The following is a 6,734-nucleotide window of genomic DNA, read 5'->3' on the forward strand; positions in this document are numbered from 1 at the left end:
TGAATAAATAGATCACTATTCACAATTTCAAAATTTACGTATATCCCTAACTATTTTGTCCAGTATATCTAAAAGCTTCTCTCGAATCTTGCAAAAATACAAATGGAATCTGTGCAATGACCCAATACTAGTAATTTCTGAATTTTCAGCTTATGCCAGAGCACACACGAACAGTATCATGTAACAATAATACAATGCAAAGGCCAGTGAACTCGAAAGGGTTGACACATATTGCATCAATGGTAGAGGCTGCCTCCCACTTATCAGACGCCCCAGGTGTAAGGCAGCTTATACCAGGATTATTTAACGTTGTTTAGTCAAGGAATATTTTCCTGTTTACCTGTCATGAAAGTGGAGCAGACCAGAAAACGCACATTTGAAGGAAATTACTGGATAGATCTATTGTGCACTTTTGGGGCGGTGGGGTAGCCTAGTGGTTAAAGCGTTGGCTCGTCACGCCGAAGACCCGGGTTCGAATCCCCACATGGGTACATTGTGTGAAGTCCATTTCTGGTGTCCCCCGCCGTGATGTTGCTGGAATGTTGCTAAAAGCGGCGTAAAACCAAACTCAGTCAGTCAGTATTGTGCACTTTTAACCAGGGGGAGACAACTCAATTGCGCCTACTGTGTAGCATGTACCAACTAACACACTTGACCACTCTAACAGCCCAATGCTCCCTCATAGCCCAACTCCACGTTATTTAGGAAATACAGTTCGCTCTACCACCATGTATTATGTAATAAAGTACACTTTTGCCCTGAACTATTATTGTTAAAGTACGAGGACGCTTGGTAGCACATGTCCAAATTTTGGGAGACATCTTTACCATGCCTACTACAGTCTGCGTCAAAATGATACCTATGAATCACAATCTAATTCCAAATCTGTTCATGATCAAACATTCATTTCAACGCAGAATGTAATGAAAACATCAGACTAACTCTGGAAAAGGTTTCATAATGTTTGTCTCCAAAATTAAAAAAGGTACTTAACAAACTATCATCATTTTGTTTTAATTTTCCGTGTGAAGTTGTAGGAGGGTAAAAGTAGTACTTTATGCGGTTAAAGAAATTCGTAACTAATTTGAAACTGCTGAAATCCAATATGGCCGCCGAACAATTCACATTTTGACATGCATCAAAGAACACAAATTGTTAAGCACACCAAGTTACTACATACTGCCAAATTCTAACAAAGGATCTTAAATAATGATGAAGATGTGAATTTTTGAAAACAAATTTTTGGTGAAAATAAACAACAGAAGCAAACATCAAAATATGAATAACTGATCAAGATATCCAAAAAAAAAGTTATAGATTATCCATGTTGGAGGTATAGACACAAAGTCTGCAAATTTTCAACGTTCTGCAGCTCATACATTCAGAGCTACAGATTGCGGAAGATGCCAACCCCGCCAAACCCTGTGACTTTTGACATATGACTAAGGACAGACATTGTTCAGCAACCACATGCGACATCAGAACCAGCTTCTTCAAGTCCTTCCCCTGGTAAGTATGGTTTGTAAAAACTAGCGAAGAAGTCTTTTTACAAAGAACTTTGGCCCAGAAGTAACGGGAAATTATACTGTATAAGATTTAGAATTTAGGTTTTTAATGTCAGTTTTTACTGTAATGATTAGCTGAACTTTATAGTGATCTTTGTCATAATGTGTATTCTTCTCTGTAGGAAACACCGTTAGTTTTTTCTGGCTGCGAATAACGTCAGTATTGCAATAATTCAATTAAACAATATTGAATCACTGGCAAAGTGTTGGCGGTACAACGCCAGTAAGAACATTACAAATACGGTTTCTGCTAGAGTAACGCTTAGTCTCTGAATATATACTACAAACAAAAAGTATGGGAACACATGATGAGGTCATTTATACTCTAAGGTCAATGCAACTTTTTGTGTGTTTACTTCGCACTTTAAACGACATGTTGGAACATGAAGTGAAGCCACTGATTCAATATTCGTTGAGTTTGAGTGAAATGAAACAATGTCAAAAACAGCGGAAAACAGGGGTGCTGAAACACACCAGCACCATGTTTGATTCAAACGCCCCAACACAACAGCCTAGTGCATGTGGAAGACAGACTTCCCATGCAGCTTGTGGCAACTGGGCACTGGCAGTTGTGAATCGGACATGTTCCAACATGTCGTTTATAGTGCCCATTAAACACACAAAAAGTAGCATTAAATGACCTCACCACGTTTAAGTATATATATGACTATCAAATTTTGAGGTGTTCCCATACTTTTTGTTTGTAGCATATAATTTTGATAGTAACAAACAAGCCCATTCAAACTGAAAAGGAGCCCCAGGGAGACCAGAGATTCAGACCCTGAACCCGAGGAAATCTAGACTTGCTTTATTTAGGGTTTTAGCATTGCGGAGAGGGTTTGGCAGTAGGGAAAATAATGTGGTTCAGGGACTGTGAGTCAGACTAGGTTTCTGCTTGCTGGTCGTATTTACATATTTATTGAATCGTAAAACAACGCTACTCACATGGTAATATAAGAACTGCCACAGGTGAAACTAAATAGTACCTGTGTAATCAGGGAAATAATATATTTGAATAGAGTCTATTGCCCGGTATGTTTTATATCTAACAAAATGAACTTGTCACATAAAACATCGGGCGAAATCTCCAGGTATATTTCATTTATCCAAACTGTGAATTTTTAAATAATTCAATAATCAATTTGTCATTCCTTGTCTAAACATTCCAGAATATGGAATATTTTATGTTAAAACATTAGGAAAAGTACCCCAAATCGTTTTTCATTCTTCATGTGTTTTGAATAATACAAGGAATTCAGCATTTTCAGAATTTAGTTTTGAGGAGGGGTCGGGCTAGTTCTCAAAACTTAAGAAATAGGATTTTTATCCCCAAGACAACTTAGGTATTGGCAGTCATCGGATCTTTGCATGCAACATATCAAGTTACAATCAAGTTGTTTTTGCACGAAAAGATATATTGTTGTTTTATGCCGCAGTGAGCATCATTTCAGCAATCCTGTTGCAAATAGGTTGAGAGTTTACACAGCGTTGTCGCTGATCAGAATGGCACTCAATCCTAGTTTTGAAGAGGTTATAAACGTGTGTAGCAAGCTGTTATTGCTTCATTGTATCTTTATGTTCATTATATTTTAGCTGTAAAGTAGGTCACGTGTTCTACTTTCATGCAATAACGGCAGGTGACACCGTGATATTTGTTTTGTTTGTTATCCGTTAAGCATGCTCTAGCAATACTCCAGCTGTATGGTGGCGGTTTGTAAATAAGTGCGTCTAGACCAAACAATGCAGTTACCAAATAAAATATTGCTTCCATTCAGTAGGCTATTTGTTAGGTTTCATTATATACTCTACTAAATCAGTGGAAATATCTGACGGAGTTCAGCTGATATTCCTACAAAATGAACATCAAATATGAATTTCACATGTATGCATGCATCAGGAGTGATTTTTTGCAGGTAGAAAAAAGGACGGCTACAAAGTGGAGGAAACGCAATTTAAGCGCAACCATGCAATAGCGTGGCGCCCAAACGCACCAACATGGAATGAAAGCGCAACCTGAATTGTTGGCAAAAATCCCGATGAGTTTTGATTTGTATATCGTGGCAACTGTACATCAAGTTTGTGAGAACACCACTACCAGAAAAAAGAACGCAACACCATCGGCCGACTGCAGACAGGCGACTCGACGTCGGCGGAAGCCAGGTTGTTCCACGTAAGCACCATTACAAGACTGTGGAACGTATGGGTCAATGCGTGACCTATCTGGTCGACAGCGTGTTACAACAATTTCAAACGGGTTCGTCACTTACTTGAAAGATTCACCACGGTCGCATGTACCGCTACAGCAATGCCAAAATTACGTACGATTTCAGCTCAGTCCCCGTTGCACAAAGCTATTGCACACAGCGCAACGACTGTCGTACCTCCTATCCTGTAACTAAGACTTACGACAGTCGTAGCGCTACTGTAGTTCTGTGAAACGGTGCCCAGACAGTTGGGAACAGCGCCGAGACGACCAGTTCAAGGCGTCATTCGGACTGATCAGCGCGACGTCAGGTGTCAAGGTCACAGGGTATGTCTTTCTTTTCGTGAGTAATGTCCTGAAAGTTCTGTTCCCATCGATTTCCTTTCATTGTTGGTTGGTTTGTTGTTTTAACGATATTCCTGGTGTATGGCGGCGGTAGGTATGTAATCGAGTGATCAACAGCATTTCAGTAACGAAGTAGGAGCTACTATATTGCAAATTCAACCTTGGTTTTTGTTTAAACTGTGTCTGTAAACTATCGTTTCAGAAATTCTTCAAAATTAGGAATGCCACCCTACGGACACGGATGTGCCGCTACTGTGTGCGGCACGTGCTGCTGCGTATGATTTGGTGTCACTGTCGTCATCGTTCTTGTATATGGTGTTTTTGTCTAATCTAAAACCTACGATACGTTTTATTTGGGATTACACTTTCTTATCAAAGTACAAATTGTAGTACATTTTGGGTTGAGTCCCATGCGGGATTCGAACCCACACCCTCAGAGTCAGACACCTAAGCGCCAGCACGCAGAGTCAGCCGCCTAAATCTGTTTTTGACGTGTGTTTTTACGATCCCTTACGTTTATAAAGGTCACATGCAACGTAAAACACAGCTTTGCAGATTCTGATACCTTTCGGTATGGACTTACAGTAACAAATGATCAATAATGCAAATTCAGCTTATAAAGTTGAAAATAACGCGATGAAAAAACCCCGCGAAATCGGAGTTCAAACGATTCACTAAATTCACCCCAGCTGGGGTGAAAAGTGGTTTCAACAGCTGTGCTGCACTGCGCTCATGGCGCATGCGCAGTGAAAATGTGTCTGCCAGTCTGTCTGCTAATCTGTCTCTGTCACATTATGTAATTACGCAGACAGGCAGGTGTGATACTTGTACACATGACATGTTATGATGTCTGTTGATTGCAAAATGTTATACGCAAAAAAATGAGCATGTATTTACAAAACCCAACATCTCTATGCACACATACGCCGCCATATAGCTGGAATATTGCTGAGTGCGGCGTAAACCTAACCTTACTCACTCACTATACATATAAAGAGTGTATCGGCAAATGAACCAGCCAATGAAAGACTTCGTTACACTTGAGTGCACGCCCACCCGCTCTGACTGGGTTCGGTATCCCGGGTGCTTCGTTTCGAGGGAAGTAAACCCAAGTACAAAATATTGCACTATTGATTTGCGATTGACCGCTTATAAATTTGTTTATTTGTTGTTGTTTTTCATAATCAGCAATGTATTATATGTCATGAATAAGTGATAATTGTGTTTTAATTATGTTTATTATTTTGGTTGCATGTGACCTTTAAAGAATATGTTCTAAACATATTGTGAATGAACCAGAAACCATCGTTAACATCAGATGTGTCAAGTTAAACTTGACTACAAGAGAACAAATATACATATAGCTTTGCACATTAAATTATGTATGGAACGAATATCACTTTACTACTTTTAAGTCCCGAGAATATGTATTTTTCCACGAAATTAGGTGCAAAACTACACCATTCGCCATATGCATTTCACGAATTTACAAAATATGATAACATGTGAGCGGATGCTTGGTGCTTTAAACAGTATTTCTATAATTTCAGGTTAATGTTGCAAAGGTGAAGTGAAGTCATTGGAAATTGAAAACTTGTTTGAATCCAGGACCGCTGTCCATAAGAATGAGGCAGCTTTTATTCCCCACAAAACATGGAAGTCAAAGAAAATGTCACAAATGGCATAAACAGAATCACAAAATGTTCATTTAACCAATAAATATATACATCCCACAAAGTACAAGTTTCCTACATTACCAAAACCACTTTCTGTCTCGAAACGGTATTTTCTTCGTGATAATGGGAGTTAATCTTAGAATCTGGCGCGAGTTCTAAACGACGGTTCTGTTTGGGCGAGCGGTCTCAAGAGAAAACAAGAACAGCTGAGTGGCATCCTATTCAGCGCGGACGAACTTAAATGAAAAATACAAATCATGAAAAAAGCGGCACTGGCACTACCTAGTGTTATAACTCTTGCTATAATGAGCAAGGGGAATAACATGATCTATAAAAATCTACATTTTACGAACCACAACATTTAAATGCATATTATTACAACCATACATCGATAGTGTAAAATCAGACATGTTAAAAAAATATAAGGCGAAGACGGTGCTAAATATCGTTAACTCTCCCATCCCCAAAATAAGTGTAATTTTAATGAGAAAGTAATCCTCTTTTTAAATTCAAAGTCACGAATTCATTTACACAGAATATAAAACCTATCCATATTGTACCTCACCCATCAAGTCCACCACGTCCATCTACCATTCACCCATTAGGTCCACCTTATCCAGCCATCTATCCATCAAGTCCACCTTATCCATCCATCAAGTCCACCTGATCCATCCACCCATTAGGTCCACCTTATCCATCCATCCATCAACTGCACCCTATCCATCCACTCTCAAGTCCACCCGATACACTTGATTCATCCGCCCATCACGTCCACCTCGTCTAACCGACCATCAAGTCTCTCCATCCAGTTAATGACCCTCGAAGATCCGGGTTAGAATTAATCCTCAGCAACCCATTCTGGTGGTATGAGTCGACTAACGGGATCGGGTGGTCAGCCTCGCTGACTTGGTTGACACATGTCATCGGTTCCCAATAGCGTAGATC

The 6,734-nt window shown here is 39.6% G+C and overlaps 1 long non-coding RNA gene across 1 annotated transcript in view; it reads right to left on the reverse strand.

Annotated features, from left to right (window-relative positions):
• Window positions 1-6,732, reverse strand: part of LOC124287026 — a 10,876-nt gene extending 4,144 nt beyond the window's left edge. Inside the window, exon 1 of the long non-coding RNA XR_006901180.1 lies at window positions 6,355-6,732. This is a non-coding gene — a long non-coding RNA (uncharacterized LOC124287026). The remainder of the gene's footprint in view (window positions 1-6,354) is intronic.
• Between the last annotated feature and the right edge of the window lie 2 nt (window positions 6,733-6,734).

The sequence above is a fragment of the Haliotis rubra genome, unplaced genomic scaffold (genome assembly GCF_003918875.1).
Source record: "Haliotis rubra isolate DU_JTF1 unplaced genomic scaffold, ASM391887v1 Scf399, whole genome shotgun sequence".
Taxonomy (NCBI): domain Eukaryota; kingdom Metazoa; phylum Mollusca; class Gastropoda; order Lepetellida; family Haliotidae; genus Haliotis; species Haliotis rubra.